This window comes from Pan troglodytes, chromosome 3 (genome assembly GCF_028858775.2).
Source record: "Pan troglodytes isolate AG18354 chromosome 3, NHGRI_mPanTro3-v2.0_pri, whole genome shotgun sequence".
NCBI lineage: Eukaryota > Metazoa > Chordata > Mammalia > Primates > Hominidae > Pan > Pan troglodytes.
Genome location: NC_072401.2, coordinates 124,875,459 through 124,893,960, shown reverse-complemented (window position 1 = coordinate 124,893,960; position 18,502 = coordinate 124,875,459). Strand labels below are relative to the sequence as shown.

At 38.5% G+C, this 18,502-nt stretch overlaps 1 long non-coding RNA gene across 4 annotated transcripts in view; it reads right to left on the bottom strand.

The window, feature by feature from the left end:
• LOC104006192 (uncharacterized) overlaps positions 1-18,502 on the bottom strand; it is a 460,140-nt gene that overhangs the window by 230,445 nt on the left and 211,193 nt on the right. For all 4 annotated transcript variants that reach the window (XR_010156687.1, XR_010156688.1, XR_010156690.1 and 1 more), the window contains one exon: positions 11,218-11,321. This is a non-coding gene — a long non-coding RNA (uncharacterized LOC104006192). The remainder of the gene's footprint in view (positions 1-11,217; positions 11,322-18,502) is intronic.

The following is an 18,502-nucleotide window of genomic DNA, read 5'->3' as shown; positions in this document are numbered from 1 at the left end:
TAAAAGGGGTTGAGTTCTTGATTTCATTCTCAGCTTGGTTGCTGTTGGTGCATAGAAGACCTACTGATTTGCGTACATTAATCTTGTATCAGAAAACATTGCCGAATTCTTTCATCAGTTCTAGGAACTTTCTGGAGGAGTCTTTAAGGTTTTCAAGATAAACAATCATATCATCAGCAGTGAGAGTTTGACTTCCTCTTTACTAATTTGTATGCCTTTTATTTCTTTCTCTTGTCTGATAGTTCTGGCTAGGACTTCCAGTGCTACGCTGAAGAGGAGTAGTAAGAGTGGGCATCTTTGTCTTGCTTCAGTTCTCAGAGGGAATGCTTTCAATTTTTCCGCGTTCCATATTATGTTGGCTGTGAGTTTATCATAGATGGCTTTTATTACATGAAGGAATGTCACCTGTATGCCAATTTTGCTGAGAGTTTTAATCATAAAGGGAAGCTGAATTTTGTCTAATGCTTTTTCTATTGAGATGATCATGTGATTTTTGTTGTTCTTATCTTTTTGTTTTGTTTTGTTTTGTTTCCTTTAGTTTGATTGTTTTTAATTATACTTTAAGTTCTGAGATACATGTGCTGAACATGCAGGTTTGTTACATAGGTATACATGTGCCATGGTTGTTTGCTGCACCCATCAACCCATCATCTACATTAGCTATTTCTCCTAATGCTATCCCTTCCCTTGCCCCCAACCCCCAATAGGCCCTGGTGTGTGATGTTCCCCTCCCTGTGTCCATGTGTACTCATTATTCAACTCCCACTTATGAGTGAGAACATGCAGTGTTTGGTTTTCTGTTCCTGTGTTAGTTTGCTGAGAATGATGACTTCCAGCTTCATCAATGTCCCTGCAAAGGACATGAACTCATCCATTTTTATGGCTGCATAGTATTCCACAGTGTATATGTGCCACATTTTCTTTATCCAGTCTAACATCGATGGGCTTTTGGGTTGGTTCCAAGTCTTGCTATTGTGAATAATGCTGCAATAAACACACGTGTGCATGTGTCTTTATAGTAAAATTATTTATAATCCTTTGGGTATATACCCAGTAATGGGATTGCTGGGTCAAATGGTATTTCTGGTTCTAGATCCTTGAGGAATTGCCACACTGCCTTCCACAATTGCTGAACTAATTTATACTCCCACCAACAGTGTAAAAGTGTTCCTATTTCTGCACATCATCTCCAGCATCTGTTGTTTCCTGACTTTTTAATGATTGCCATTCTAACTGGTGTGAGATGGTATCTCATTGTGGTTTTGATTTGCATTTCTCTAATGACCAGTGATCATGAGCTTCTTTTTCATGTTTGTTGGCTGCATAAATGTCTTCTTTTGAAAAGTGTCTGTTCATAGCCTTCACCCACTTTTTGATTGAGTTGTTTGTTTTTTCCTGTAAATTTGTTTTAAGTTCCTTGCAGATTCTGGATATTAGCCATTTGTCAGATGGATAGATTGCAAAAATTTTCTCTCATTCTGTATGTTGCCTGTTCACTCTGATGATAGTTTCTTTTGCTGTGCAGAAGCTCTTTAGTTTAATTAGAGCCCATTTGTCCATTTTGGATCTTGCTGTAATTGCTTTTGGTGTTTTAGTCATTAAGTCTTTTCTCATGCCTATGTCCTGAATGGTATTGCCTAGGTTTTCTGCTAGGGTGTTTATGGTTTTGGGTCTTAGGTTTAAGTCTTTAATCCATCTTGTGTTAACTTTTATATAAGGTGTAAGGAAGGTGTGTGGTTTCAGTTTTCTGCATGTGGCTAGCCAGTTTTCCCAACACCGTTTATCAAATAGGGAATCCTTCCCCATGGCTTGTTTTCGTCAGGCTTGTTCAAAGATCAGATGATTGTAGATGTGTGGTGTTATTTCTGAGGCCTCTGCTCTGCTCCATTGGTCTATACATCTGTTTTGGTACCAGTACCATGCTGTTTTGGGTACTGCAGTCTGGTAGTACAGTTTGAAGTCAGGTAGTGTGATGCCTCCAGCTTTGTTCTTTTTGCTTAGGATTGTCTTGGCTATATGGGCTCTTTTTTGGTTCCATATGAAATTTAAAGCAGTTTTTTCTAATTCTGTGAAGAAAGTCAGTGGTAACTTGATGGGAATAGCATTGAATCTCTAAATAACTTTGGGCAGTATGGCCATTTTCATGATATTGATTCTCCTATCCATGAGCATGGAATGTTTTTACATTTGTTTGTGTCCTCTTTGATTTCCTTGAGCAGTGTTTTGTAGTTCTCTTTGAAGACGTCCTTCACATCTCTTGTAAGTTGTATTCCTAGGTATTTTCTTCTCTTTGTAGCAATTGTGAATGGGAGTTCACTCATGATTTGGTTTTCCATTTGTCTATTATTGGTGTATAGGAATGCTTGTGATTTTTACACATTGATTTTGTATCCTGAAATTTGCTGAAGTTGCTTATCAGCTCAAGGAGTTTTTGGGCTGAGATGATGGGGTTTTCTAAATAAACAATCATATCTGCAAACAGAGATAATTTGACTTTCTCTCTTCCTACTCAAATACCCTTTATTTCTTTCACTTGCTTGATTGCCCTGGCCAGAATTTCCAATACTATGTTGAATCAGAGTGGTGATAGAGAGCATCTTTTTCTTGTGCTGGTTTTCAAAGGGAATGCTTCCAGATTTTGCTCATTCAGTAGGATATTGCCTGAGGGTTTGCCATAAATAGCTCTTATTATTTTGAGATATGTTCCATCAGCACCTAGTTTCTTGAGTGTTTTTGGCGTTAAGGGGTGTTGAATTTTATCAAAGGACTTTTCTGCATCTATTGAGATACTCCTGTGGCTTTTGTCATTGGTTCTGTTTACGTGATGGATTACACTTATTGATTTGTGCATGTGGTACCAGGCTTACATCCAGGGATGAAGCTGACTTGATTGCGGTGGATAAGCTTTTTGATGTGCTGCTGGATTCAGTTTGCCAGTATTTTATTAAGGATTTTCGCATTGATGTTCATCAGGGATATTGGTCTGAAATTTTCTTTTTTTGTTGTTGTGTCTCTGACAGGTCTTAGTATCAGGATGATGCTGGCCTCATAAAAGGAGTTAGGGAGGAGTCCCTCTTTTTCTATTGTTTGGAATAGTTTCAGAAGGAATGGTACCAGCTCCTCTTTGTACTTCTGGTAGAATTAGCCTGTGAATACTTCTGGTCTTGGGCTTTTTTTGGTTGGTAGGCTATTAATTACTGCCTCAATTTCAGAACCTGTTATTGGTCTATTCAGAGATTCAACTTCGTCCTGGTTTAGTCTTGGGAGGGTGTATGTGTCCAGGAATTTATCCATTTCTTCTAAATTGTCTAGTTTATTTGCATAGAGGTGTTTATAGTATTCTCTGATGGTAGTTTGTATTTCTATGGCATTAGCGGTGATCTCCCCTTTGCCATTTTTTATTGTGTCTATTTGATTCTTCTCTCTTTTCTTTTTTATTAGTCTGGCTAGCGGTCTATCTATTTTGTTAATCTTTTCAAAAAACGATCTCCTGGATTCATTGATTTTTTTGAAGGGTTTTTCATGTCTCTATCTCCTTCAGTTCTGCTCTGATCTTAGTTATTTCTTGTCTTCTGCTAGCTTTTGAACTTGTTTGCTCTTGCTTCTCTAGTTCTTTTAATTTTGTTGTTAGGGTGTCAATTTTAGATCTTTCCTGCTTTCTCATGTGGGCACGTAGTGCTATAAATGTACCTCCAAACACTGCTTTAGCTATGTACCAGAGATTCTGAGATGTTATGTCTTTGTTCTTGTTCTCATTGGTTTCAAGGAACTTATTTATTTCTGCCTTAATTTCATTATTTACCCAGTAGTCATTCAGGAGCAGGTTGTTCAGTTTCCATGTAGTTGTGCAGTTTTGAGTGAGTTTCTTAATCCTGAGTGCTAATTGATTGCACTGTGGTCTGAGAGAGTGTTTATCATGATTTCCATTCTTTTGCCTTTGCTGAGGGTGTTTTACTTCCAATTATGTGATGAATTTTAGAATAACTGCTATGTGATGCTGGGAAGAATGTATTTTCTGTTGATTTGTGGTGGAGAGTTCTGTAGATGTCTATTAGGTGTGTTTGGTCCAGAGCTGAATTCAAGTCCTAAATAACCTTGTTAATTTTCTGTCTCATTGATCTGTCTAACACTGACAGTGGAGTGTCAAAGTCTCCTGCTATTATTGTGTGGGAGTCTAAGTCTCTTTATAGGTCTCCAAGAACTTGCTTTATGAATCTGGATGCTCCTCTATTGAGTGCATATATATTTAGGATAGTTAGCTCTTCTTGTTGCATTGATCCCTTTACCATTACATAATACCCTTCTTTATCTTTTTTGATCTTTGTTGGTTTAAAGTCTGTTTTATCAGAGTCTAGGATTGTAACACCTGCTTTTTTTATTCTTTTTTTGCTATCCATTTGCTTAGTAAATATTCCTCCATCCCTTTATTTTGAGCCTACGTGTGTCTTTGCATGTGAGATGGGTCTCCTGAATACAGCACACTGATGGGTTTTGACTCTTCATCCAATTTGCCAGTCTGTGTCTTTTAATTGGGTCATTTAGCCCCTTTACATTTAAGGTTAATATTGTTATGTGTGAATTTGATCCTGTCATTATGATGCTAGCTGGTTATTTTGCCTGTTAGTTGATGTAGTTTCTTCAAAGTGTCGATGGTCTTTAGATTTTGGTATGTTTTTGCAGTGGCTGGTACCAGTTTTCCCTTCCATATCCAGTGCTTCCTTCAGTAGCTCTTATAAGGCAGGCCTGGTGGTGACAGAATCTCTCAGCATTTGCTTATCTGTAAAGGGTTTTATTTCTCCTTCACTTATGAAGCTTATTTAGGCTAGATATGAAATTCTGGGTTGAAAATTCTTTTCTTTAAGAATGTTGAATATTGGCCCCAACTCTCTTCTAGCTTGTAGGGTGTCTGCAGAGAGATCCGCTGTTAGTCTGATGGGCTTCCCTTTGTGGGTAACCCAACCTTTCTTTCTGGCTGCCCTTAATATTTTTTCCTTCATTTCAACCTTGGTGAATCTGACAATTCTGTGTCTTGTTGTTGCTCTTCTTGTGGAATATCTTAGTGGTGTTCTCTGTATTTCTTGAATTCGAATATTGGCCTGTCTTGCTAGGTTGGGGAAGTTCTCCTGGATAATATCCTGCAGAGTGTTTTCCAACTTGGTTCCATTCTCCCCATCACTTTCAGGTACACCTCAAATGTATGTTTGGTCTTTTCACATAGCATATTTCTTGGAGGCTTTGTTTGTTCCTTTTCATTTTTTTTTTTCTCTCATCTAGTCTTCACACTTTATTTCATTAAGTTCATCTTCAATCTCTCATATCCCTTCTTCTGCTTGGTCGATTTGGCTACTGATACTTGTGTATGCTTCAAGAAGTTCTCCTGCTGTGTTTTTCAGCTCCATGATGTCATTTATGTTCTTCTCTAAACTGGTTATTCTAGTTAGCAGTTCATGTAATCTTTTATCAAGGTTCTTAGCTTCCTTGCACTGGGTTAGAACATGCTCCTCTAGCTCAAAGGAGTTTGTTATTACCCACCTTCTGAAGTCTACTTCTGTCAATTCATCAAACTCATTCTCCATCCAGTTTTGTTCCCTTGCTGGTGAGGAGTGTGATCCTTTGGAGGAGAAGAGGCATTCTGGTTTGGGGAATTTTCAGCCTTTTTGCACTGGGTTTTCCTCATCTTCATGGATTTATGTACCTTTATGATGCCTGCCCAGAGAGGACGAATCTAGAAAGGCAGACTGGCTACAGTGGCTTTGCCGCACCACAGTGGGTTCTGCCCAGTTCGAACTTCCCACATGGCTTTCTTTACATTGTGAGGGGAAAACGCCTACTCAAGCCTCAGTAATGGCAAATGCCCCTCCCCCCACCAAGCTGGAGCATCCCAGGTTGACTTCAGACTGCTGTGCTGGCAGCAAGAATTTCAACCCAGTGGATCTTAGCTTGCTGGGCTCCATGGAAGTGGGATCCACTGAGTTAGACCACTTAGATCCCTGGCTTCAGCCCCCTTTCCAGGGGAGTGAGCGGTTTTGTCTTGCTGTGGTTCCAGGTGCCACTGAGGTAAGAAAAATAACTCCTGCAGCTACCTCAGTGTCTGCCCAAATGGCCGCCCAGTTTTGTGCTTGAAATCCAGGGCCCTCATGGTGTAAGCACCCAAGGGAATCTTCTGGTCTGTGGGTTGTGAAAACTGTAGGAAAAGCATAGTATCTGGGCCAAATAACACAGTCCCTCACAGCACAGTCCCTCACGGCTTCCCTTGACTAGGGGAGGGAGTTCCCCACCCCCTTGTACTTCCTGGGTGAGGCAACGCCCTACCCTGCTTCTACTTGCTCTCCATAGGCTGCACCCACTGTCTAACCAGTCTCAGTGTGATGAGCCAGGTACCTCAGCTGGAAATGCAGAAATCATCCACCTTCTGCATTGGTCTCGCTGGGAGCTGCAGACCGGAGCCGTTCCTATTCAGCCATCTTGCCAACACTCCAATCATGTGACTTTTGTTTTTAATTCTGTTTATGTGCTGTATCACATTTATTGACTTGCATATTTTAAACCATCCCTGCATCCCTGGTATGAAACCCACTTGATCATGGTGGATTATCTTTTTGATATGTTGTTGGATTTGGTCAGCTAGTATTTTGTTAAGGATTTTAGCATCTATGTTTATCAAGTATATTGATCTGTAGTTTTCTTTTTTGGTTTTGTCCTTTCCTGGTTTAGGTATTAAGGTGATACTGGCTTCATAGAATTAATTAGGGAGGATTCCTTCTTTCTCTATCTTGTGGAATAGTGTTAAAAGTTTTGGTACCAATTCTTTGGATATTTGGTAGAATTCTGCTGTGAATCCATCTGATCCTGGACTTTTTTTGTTGGAAATTTTTTAATTACCATTTCAATCTCACTGCTTGTTACTGGTCTGTTCAGGATATCTAATTATTCCTAATTTAAGCTAGGAGGGTTGTATTTTTCCAGGAATTTATCCATCTCTTCTAGGTTTTCTAGTTTATGTGTGTAAAGGTATTCATAGTAGCCTGGAATCATCTTTTGTATTTCTGTGGTGTCAGTTGCAATATTTCCTGTTTTGTTTCTTACTGAGGTTATTTGGATTTTCTCTCTTCTTTCTTTGGTTAACCTTGCTAATGGTCTATTGATTTTATTTATCTTTTCAAAGAACCAGGCTTTTGTTTCATTTATCATTTTTATTGTTTTTTATGTTTCAATTTCATTTAGTTGTGCTCTGATCTTGGTTATTTCCTTTCTTCTGATGGGTTTGAGTTTGATTTGTTCTTCTTTCTCTAGTTCCTTGAGGTGTGTCCTTAGAAGGTCAGTTTGTGCTCTTTCAGTCCTTTTGATGTGGGCATTTAGGGGTATGGACTTTCCCCTTAGCATTGCCTTTGCTGTATCCCAGAGGTTTTGGTAGTTTGTGTCATTATTGTCATTCAGTTGAAAAATGTTTTAATTTCCAACTTGATTTTGTTTTTGACCCAATGCTCATTCAAGAGCAGGTTATTTAGTTTCCATGTATTTGCATGGTTTTGAAGGTTCCTTTCGGGGCTGATTTCCAGTTTTATTCTACTGTGGTCTGAGAGAGTGCTTGATATAATTTAAATTTTCTTAAATATATTAAGGCTTGTTTTATGGCCTATCATATGGTCTATCTTAAAGAAAGTTCCATGCATTTTTGTATAGAATGTATATTCTGTGGTTGTTGGATAAAATGTTCTGTATACGGCCAGGCAAGGTGGCTCATGCTTGCAATCCCAGCACTTCGGGAGGCTGAGGCAGGTGGATCACGAGATCAGGAGTTTGAGACCAGCCTGGCCAACACAATGAAACCTCATCTCTACTAAAAATACAAAAATTAGCTGGGCATGGTGGCAGGTGCCTGTAATCCCATCTACTTGGGAGGCTGAGGCAGGAGAATCACTTGAACCCGGGAGGCAGAGGTGGCAGTGAGCCAAAATTGTGCCACTTGCACTCCAGCCTGGGTGACACAGCTAGACTCCATTGCAAAAAAAAAATGTTCTGTATACATCTCTTAAATCTATTCATTCCAAGGTGTGGTTTAAATTCATTGTTTCTTTGTTGACTTTCTGTCTTGATGACCTGTCTAGTGCTGTCAGTGGAGTATTCAAGTCCCCCACTATTATTGTGTTGCTGTTTTTCTCATTTCTTGAGTCTATTAGTAATTGTTTAATAAATTTGGGAGCTCCAGTGTTAGGTGCATATATGTTTGGATTGTGATATTTTCCCGTTTAACAAGGCCTTTTACCATTTTATAATGTCTCTCTTTGTCTCTTTTAACTGCTGTTGCTTTAAAGTTTGTTTTGTCTGAATAAGAATAGCTATCCCTGCTCGTTTTTTGGTGCCCATTTACAGGAAATGCCTTTTTCCATCCCTTAATTTTTAGTTTATGTGAGTCTTTATGTGTTAGGTGAGTCTCCTGAAGGCAGCAGATAGTTGGTTGGTGAGTTCTTATCCATTCTGCAGTTGTGTCTTTTAAGTGGAGCATTTAGGCCATTTACATTCAATGTTAGTATTGAAATGTGAGGTACCATTGCATTCATCATACTCTGTTGCCTGTCTGCTTTGGTTTTTTTGTTTTTTGTTTTTGTTTTTTAACATGTATTTTTGTTTTATATGTCCTGTGTGACTTTTGCTTTAAAGAGATTCTGTTTTGATGTGTTTCCAGGATTTGCTTCAAAATTTAGAGCTCCTTTTAGCAGTTCTTGTAGTGGTGGCTTGGTAACAACGAATTCTGTCAGCATTTGTTTGTCTGAAAAAGACTGTATCTTTCCTTCATATATGATGCTTATTTTCACTGGATACAAAATTCTTGGCTGATAATTGTTTTGTTTGAGGGGGCTGAAGATAGGGCCCCAATCCCTTCTGTCTTGTAAGGATTCTGCTGAGAAATCTGCTGTTAATCTGACAGGTTTTCCTTTATAGGTTACTTGGTACTTTCGTCTCACAGATCTTAAAATTCTTTCCTTCGTCTTAACTTTGGATAACCTGGTGACAATGTGCCTAGGTGATGATCTTTTTGTGATGAATTTCCCATGTGTTCTTTGTGCTCCTCGTATTTGCATGTCTAGGTCTCTAGCAAAGCCAGGGAAGTTTTCCCCTATTATTTCCCCAAATATGTTTTACAAGCTTATAGAATTCTCTTCTTCCTCAGGAACACCAATTATTCTTAGGTTTGGTTGTTTAACATAATCCTAGATTTCTTGGAAGCTTTGTTCATATTTTCTTATTCTTTTTTCTTTGTCTCTATTGCATTTGGTTAATTTGAAGACCTTGTCTTTGAGCTCTGAATTTCTTTCCTCTCCTTGTTCAATTCTATTGCTAAGACTTTCCAGAACATTTTGCATTTCTTAAAGTGTGTCCAAAGTTTCCTGAATTTTTATTTTTTTATTTCTTTTTTTATTTTTATTTTTTTGAGATGGAGTCTCACTCTGTCACCCAGGCTGGAGTGCAGTGGTGCAATCTCGGCTCACTGCAAGCTCCGCCTCCTGGGTTCATGCCATTCTCCTGCCTCAGCCTCCTGAATAGCTGGGACTACAGGCACCCACCACCATGCCTGGCTAATTTTTTGTATTTTTAGTAGAGACAGGGTTTCACCATGTTAGCCAGGATGGTCTCGATCTCCTAACCTCATGATCCGCCTGCTTTGGCCTCCCAAAGTGCTGGGATTACAGGCGTGAGCCACTGCGCCCAGCCCCTGAATTTTTTGTTTTTTTCTTTAAGCTATCTATTTCCTTGAATATTTCTCCCTTCACTTCTTGTATCATTTTTTGGATTTCCTTGCATTGGGTTTTGCCTTTCTCTAGTGCCTCCCTGATTCGCTTAATAACTAACCTCCTGACTTCTTTTTCAGGTAAATAAATCAGGGATTTCTTCTTGGTTTGGATCCACTGCTGGTAAACTGGTGTGATTTTGGGGGGGTGTTAAAAAGCCTTGTTTTATCATATTACCAGCGTTGGTTTTCTGTTTCCTTCTCATTTGGGTAGGCTCTGTCAGAGGGAAGGTCTAGGGCTAAAGGCTGTGGTTCAGATTCTTTTGTCCCGTGTGGTATTCCCTTGATGTAGTACTCTCCCCCTTTTCCTAAGGAAGTAGCTTCCTGTGAGCCAAACTGCAATGATTGTTGTCTGTCCTCTGGGTCTAGCCACCCAGTGAGTCTGCCTGGCTCTGGGCTGGTACTGGGAGTTGTCTGCACATTGTCCTGTGATGTGAACAGTCTATGGGTCTCTCAGCTGTGGATATCAGTGCCTCTTCTGGTGGAGGTGGCAGCGGGGTGCAATGGACTCCGTGAGGGTTCTCAGCTTTGGTGGTTTAGTGCTCTATTTTTATGCTGGTTGGCCTCCTGCCAGAAGGTGGCACTTCCCAGAAAGCATCAGCTATAGTAGTGTAGAGAGGAACCGGCGGTGGGCGGGACCCTAGAGCTCCCAAGATTATATGCCCTTTGTCTTCAGTGACCAGGGTGGGTAGAGAAGGACCATCAGGTGGGGGCAGGGCAGGTGTGTCTGGGCTCAGACTCTCCTTGGGCAGGTCTTGCTACTACTGCTGTGGGGGATGGCGGTGAGATTCCCAGGTTACTGGAGTTGTGTACCTAGGAGGATTATGGCTGCCTCTGCTGAGTCATACAGGTTGTCAGGGAAGTGGGGGAAAGCCAGCAGTCACAGGCTTCACCCAGCTCCCACACAAAGTGAAGGGCTGGTCTCACTCCCACCATGTCCCCCACAACAGACCCAAGTCTGTTTCCAGGCAGAGGACAAGATGGGCTTGAAAACTTGCCCCAGGCTACCTGCCTCCCAGCTGCAAAAGAAAGGTCTTGTTACTTCCCCCACCTATAGAGTCTTCAAAGTGAATTTGAGCCCTCCCCTGAGCTCTGACCAGCAGGCTTCTTGCCCCGTTCAAATTGTTTCAGAGTTCAGCTAGAGAAGTCCTTCTCCCTGTGTAGTTTTACCCCCCTGCTCCTCTGGCCACCCTCCGGATGGATCCCTGTGGTGCCAGGCAGGAATGTCCTGCTAGGGGACCCAGTGAGCTCCCAGGGCCTTTCTGCAGCTTCTTCTACCCCTGTATTTCGCTTGGTTCTCTAAGTTGACTCAACTGTAGGTAAAATTGGAAACTTCTCCCACAAACAGAACTTCAGTTTCTCCAGTGAGGGTGTGTGTTCAGGAGGGGATGGTCTCCCTTTCCCACTTCCACAGGTGGGGCACTCACAGTATTCGGGGTATCTCCCAGGTCCTGCAGGAGTAGTCTGCTTCCTTCAGAGGGTCTGTGGGTCCTCTCAGGATTGCTGATTTGTTCTTGCAGTCAATCTGGACCTAAAATTCACAATGCAAGACTCCGTGTGCTGCTCTGTGTAGAGCTGCATTCTAGTCCTTCTTCCCATCACCGTGATGATCCCTAACTCCTCAAGTTTACCTTTAATTCTGCTAGCTGAGGTTTGATTTATGGGAACAGATTGTTTCCCTTAATAAAATATAGTAGTTCCCCCCTTATGTGTGATTTCGCTTTCCTCAGTTTCAATTATCCATAGTCAACTGCAATCTGAAAATATCACATGAAATAAGATATACTGAGCAAGACAGACCACATTCACTTAACTTTTATTATGGAATAATGTTATTATTATTCTATTTTATTATTAGTTGTTGTTATTAATCTCCCACTGCACTTAATTTACACACATTATCTTAAGTCTGTATGTACAGGAAAAAAAATCACAGTATATAGAAGGTTCAGTACTATCCATGACTTCAGGCCTCCACTACAGGTCATGGAAAATTTACCCCATGAATAAGGGGAAGAATACTATATTCAAGACATATTTGCTGATTGGATGGATGCAAATACATTTGTTGTATTAACAAATAAATTGTCACTTAACTGAATTAGAATGTAATCTGAGTCCATACCTAGAAACTGGAAAATCTTCTGTCCCCTTCCCATCTGACCCTGACCCTCTAAAATTTGGTCTGGGGAATCTCCACTGAATGTAATTTGAGGTAAATGAGTTGTAAATACTTTAAACACTAAAAGGCTTAGAAAATATTATATTGTCCTATATCTGGCTTTCTGCTAAGTTGAGAACTTTTGGGTTTTAAGAATCATGTGGTAGAGCATCAGAGTTTTAATCCACATCACATCTTACATGTGCACTACTTAAAAGATTCTGTACTCACTGTACAAACCACTGTACTGGGAACTTGGAATTAAGGGACCAATAAGAGACAGTTTTTGACCTTACTTAATTAGAGTGTTGGAGAAAACAGTGTCAAAGAGGAGAATATCCCTCCAAATCAACTTTTCTCAGAGAAGTCAAAGAACAGTTTATTTAGAGAGACATTTGGACTTGTATTCCCCTGGTTTGACCTATATTTCTATTCGTCTCTTAGGGGGCAGAATATAAGAAAATCACTAAGCAGGTTTCATATATGAGGCACCATTAGCCAAATCCAACATGAGAAGATCAAGCCCTGGAACCACCCCCCTAATGCAATTTCTTGACTAAGTACTACCTGAAAAAGAGCAAATGTGTCCTAGAATTGATAACATAGGGTTAGGACACAAAACTTCGGATCTCTAAGACAGGAAATGTGCTTATCTTCCCATTAGAAACACACTTCAAAGAATTAGGCACATACTTCAAAGGGTGTTTACCAGCCTGTCTCTCTGATGCCTTGGTCTAGTAGCCAGTAATAACACCCCATTAGCACCTCATTAGCCAGAACTCAAGAATGCTGGAAAGCATTCCTGGATGAAGGAAGCATCCCCAGACTGAAACTACAAAGATTCCTCCACTTTTCTTACCACTTTTGTAGATACCACAATGGTCAGTCACTCTCAAAAGTAATATATGTCTGAGTTCTGGAGTTGGTGTCAGCTAAACTAATATAGCAAGGTAGAACATATTTTAACACCCAGATATCATATATCCAAATCTTCCTTGTAAAATACACTAAAATAGGCATCCAGTTTTGGAGCATGTTGGTGACATATGTCTCCAAAATTCTTGACTGATAATGAAATTTTGCCCCCAACCTCAGACTTAACTTCTTGGTCTCTTTCACTTTCTACATTATTAGAATTCCTGTTGCTTGTATACCATTTAATCTGGTAACTCATAGTACAGCACCTGGCACACTGCAGCCACTGATATTCTCATACAAGAGTTCAAAACACTCCTTCCTTACAAAAAGCAAAATCAACTCCCTAAGGAGATTCCCTTATTTGTACATGGTATCTACTCACATGGCATAGTGCGAGAGTTGGACCCATTCTATAAATTTTTAAAAATGTATCTCATATAGTACCCATCAGACTGAATAAATACGCCCACCTAGAAAGTTAACATAAACTGTTCAGTTGTCAGACAACTAAGATTTTCAGAAACTTTGTAAGTGTTGTTTGAATGTTAAAGGAAGGCCAAAAATTCTAACATATTGTGGGGGGAAAAGTGACACTTCTTGATCCTGTTTTGTTCTAGAGTAGAGTATGCTCTTTTTATGGAGCTAAAAAGAAAAGTGAAAATAAGACTACATTGGGTACAGTATGCACTGCTCTGGTGATGGGTGCACCAAAATCTCAAAAGTCACTACTGAAGAATTTATTCATGTAACCAAACACCACTCTCTAAAAACCTATTAAAATAAAAAATAAATTTAAAAAAAAAGAAAAGTGGAAATATACAATGAAAATTAAATGACTAATATTCTTTTAAAGTAAACGACAGGCTGGGCGCAGTGGCTCACACGTGTAATCCCAGCACTTTGGGAGGCCGAGGGGGGCGAATCATGAGGTCAGGAGTTTGAGACCAGCCTGGCCAACATGGTGAAACCCCATCTTTACTAAAATACAAAACATTTGCTGGGTGTAGTGGTGGGTGCCTGTAATCCCTGCTACTCAAGAGGCTGAGGAAGGAGAATCACTTGAACCCAGGAGGCAGAGGTTGCTGTAAACTGAGATCGTGCCACAGCACTCCAGCCGAGGTCACAGAGTGAGACTCCGTCTCAAAAAAAAAAAAAAAAAAAAAAGTAAAGGACATTCTGATGAAACCGTATTAGTATTCTTTTATATTCTATGAGCTGGAAAAAAATTTCATGTTTTCCACAGAATATCAAGCAGCGATTCCACTTGGAAATTCCATCAGATCAAAGAATGAAAGGGAAAACTGCCTTATTCGATATACCACCTTGTGAAAACACACTGATAAATGTCATGTTATGCACACAATTCTAGATCAGTTACATAGCTGTGGGGAAATTTACTGACTATGCAAATTCTATTTTATTGCTAAGGATCTGATGAATGATTTAATGAAAATAATACAGATACATGTCTACAAACCAAGTAAGAAAGAGAGATACAATAAAACCTGATTCTTCCTCCCAGTCCTAACGTCAACTACCACCATCAACAGTTTCTTCATCAAATTCCCAATTCATAAATCTATACATATTTTATTCAAATTGATACTATATATACATTGTTCTGAATCTTTATTTGTATTTAATAATATATTTTAAAGTTCTTTCCACATGAACATCAACATAGTTCTTTTTGTTTTTTTTTTATTTTAGTAGTTGCATGACATTCCATTGTACAAACTTATATAGCCAGTCACTTAACGTTGGGGTGTTTCCAGTTTAGTAAGCTAGGTGTAAAGCTTTATTTTTTCAGAATTTGGTTTCAATGTTGTGGCAGTGTTGTAAAAATCAATTGGAAGAGCTTTGATACCTCCACAGCCTGATCTTTTTTTTTTAAGGGTAGTGCTTTCGCAATGTATTTTTCTTTTCTTGTCTTCCTTGTAATTATTCTGTTTGGAGATTTCCTTTACATCTGAGATCAATTTTGGTTATACGTACTTTCCTGGAAAATCATCTATGTATCCAGGTTTTCAAATATATTTATGAAAAAATTCCTAAACATTTCTTGTAATCCCCTCTGTATCTGATTGTTTTTTCTTTTGGTTTCCAGCTTCATGTATTTATGTTATCTCCTTTTTCTTGTTAAATTAGGTTAGCTAGTGATTATCTGTGTTACTAGGGGGTTCTTTCATTTATTTATTAGTTCTATTGTTGTCTTATATTCTACTGCATTGATTTGGCTGTTATCTTTATGAAGCCTTATTTCTGCTTTCTTTTTTTCTTTTTTTTTTTTAAAGAGACAAGGTCTTGCTATGTTGCCCAGGCTGCACCTGAACTCAAGGGCTCAAAGGATTGTCCTGCCTCATCCTGCTAAGTAGCTAGGACAACAGGTGTGCACCACCATGCCCAGCTTTCTAGTTTCTTAAAAATAATTTTTCTGGTTTTTTCCTAACTTCTTATGTTAAGAGATCATTTCATTTGGTGTCAAGGACATAAATTTTCTCCTGAGCATGGTTTCAGCTGTATAAGTTCTAATATGTAATATTTTTATAATAGTGTTATTTTCTATTGCTCCACAATTTCAGTTCTGACTTCTCTCTTTGAGCTAAACATTGAGTTGTGTTTTTGCTATTATTGTTGATAATTCTGGGTGGTTGGGATTTTGTTGTTATTTTATTTTATACTAAATTTCTAGTTTCAGTGTGTTGTCATCAATTACCATATTACACAATCTTTCTAGTTTACAGAATTTATTGCAGTTTTCTTTGTATCCAAAAATATGTTGTTGGGTTTTAATATTCCAAACATGTTAAAAATGAGACTGTATTTTCTGATTTCAAGTCAAGGAATTTTTTCAATATTGTTTAGATTTCATTATGTATATTTTTCAAGAAAGATGCTTGGTTCTTCTATTCACTGAATTCTTTTGTGTCTGAGATTATCTGTCTGTGTCCTTTACAATTAAATAGCTTGACTTGGTCCAAAATTGTCAAATTCTCTGGTAAGTTTCCTTCCTTCACAACCTTTCTCTTCTTCATTTACTTTCTTCTATGAACTCTCATTTCAAAACTAACATTGTCTTTAATTTTTCTAGTAACATGGAAGATTTTATCTTTAAAATGTTTCTTCTACTTCCCGGCATTACCATTAGTCTGATATGACTTATTCATCTATCTTATATAATAATAATTATTATTGAGCACTTTCTATATGCCACTTTACATGGATGAGTTCCTATTTCTTTCTCTTGTCTTACTATCCATTTGTATATCCCATGCTCATTCTTTTCAAATTGTGACTGTATTAGTCTACTGGAGCTGCCACAGTAAATACCATCAAATAAATACCATAATAATTTAATATCATAATACTTTAATACTATAATAAATACCATAAAAATACTACAGACTGGGTGGCTTAAACAACTGAAATGTAGTTTAAGCCACAACAGAAATACAGTTTAAGCCATCCATTTCTCCAATTATGGAGGTTGGAAGTCCAAGATCAAGGTGCCAGTAGGGTTGGTTTCTGGTGAGGTCTCTCCAGGCTTATATACAGTCACCTTCTCACAATGAACTCAAGTGGCTTTTCCACTGTGCACGTACAAAGGTAGAGAAAGCTCTGGCATCTCTTCCTCTTCATACAAGAACACCAGTACTATTGGATTAGGGCCCTACATTTATGACCTCATTTAACCTTAATTACGTCTTGAACAGTCCTGCCTCCAAATACAGTCATATTGGGGGTTAGGGTTTCAAAATATGGTTTGAGGTGGTGACACAATTTAGTGCATAACAATGACAGAAAACTGGTACTGCAAAAATCTTGAATTCAAATAGACTGTTTCAAAATATTTTCTTACTAATTCTGAGGCTTGGGTGTATCTCCAGCTACATGATCCATGCATTTGAGTTACTAAACCTCCATTCTTTCCATCTACATCCCTCAACACGCAGTGCAAAGGATATCTCCCCAATGCACTGCAAGGCATCTATAGGGCGCTGGTAATTGCTTAACTAACTGTCCTAAAAATAATATATGCATTTTTATGTACACATGCACATACATTTTTGTATACTTGAGATTTTTTACATAGACATAATAAATTTTGCTAATATAAAGCATATATAGCACACAATTTACAACATATAAAATATTGATTATAAAGTCTATACAGCCAATTGATTATCACAGAATGCTTCTCTTGAATTTTCCAAACTCATACCCAAACTATGGTTGCAATGAACAAGTGTTCTGACATGAATGTTTGGTGATACTTTCATTTATGTTACTAAGTAAAATGAAAGTGATACAAAAAAGATGCGCATCTCAGAACTTCATTCTTTCATCAATGACTTGAGCAACTTTCAGACAATAGTTTCAAATACTAGAAGAATACTTCCACAGTTTTTTGAGCCATGGCACAACACTCTTAATCTGCATCATTAACATTTTCTTCATCGCTTTAATTCTAATTAATAAACAAAACAATAAGTCAAGTATTTATATGCAGCATTTGCAGATTTTCATGATATAAATACTCCCGCCATGGCTGTTTTCAAGCTACCAATGTGATATATTACCAAATACAGGGTTGGAAAGAGATGCACAGTAGTTCACTTTCAGATCATATTTTCACCAGACAGATACAATCGATGGGAATAACCTCAAGAGCATAGATAATAATAATGTATCGTTATTAAGGTGTGATGAGTTTTAGTACTTATTGCCTTTGTTTCTCAAGTAATTTATTGTAAGTTTGTAATGTAATTTTTAATAATGGCTGTGTTTAACAATTGATTTGCAAACTTTGGAAATGTATCCATCGGCTCTAGAGAGCAGGTATGAGCCATCTCCAGCATATGAGTCTTCAGCTCTCTGCAATTCCCTAATAAATCTTCACCTTCTATCTTCTCCCTTCCTAGTGGTCAGCCTGCTTGTGATAAAAATGGTATATTTGAGCACTTCTGAATTTCCACCCTGACCCTGCTCCTCCTCGGTGGAGTAAACCTGAATTCAGTGATCTTCCTCTGACCTATCCAAACCCCCAGACTCTGGCATTCCAGAGAGAGAGCCTTGATTGGACCTTTCAGGATTGACTCCCAAACTGTGAAGCACCATACTTATTGCAGAGATCATGGATGTATGTGCCAGTACACTAAGCCTTTTCTGAGTTTGGTCTTAATTTCATAGTTTTGAGTACCTATACTTTGTTGTTATGGTTTGTATGTGTAATTATTGCCCAGTATTATTGCAGATGGCCTTTGTTATCTGTTTTTCATCATTGTTATTGTTGTTTATTAGTTCAGGAAATAAACTAGGATATAAACACAATTCTTCTGCCATCTCTAGTCAAAAATCTGCATTTCTAAATTTAAACATTTTTCATTTGAAAGCCAAGTTCCTCATTACATATAATGCCCTTGAGAAATGCAATTTAAAAGAGGTGCAATGAGAAAATAAAGTATGGCAGTACCAAAATAAATGTTCTTCACAAACAAAAGTGCTGAGTATATAGGAAATTATTACAACAGTGAAAAAGTCTGTATGTTAGTACATTTGCTAATCTTTTTTTTTTTTTTTTTTTTTTGAGACGGAGTCTCGCTCTGTCGCCCAGGCTGGAGTGCAGTGGCGCG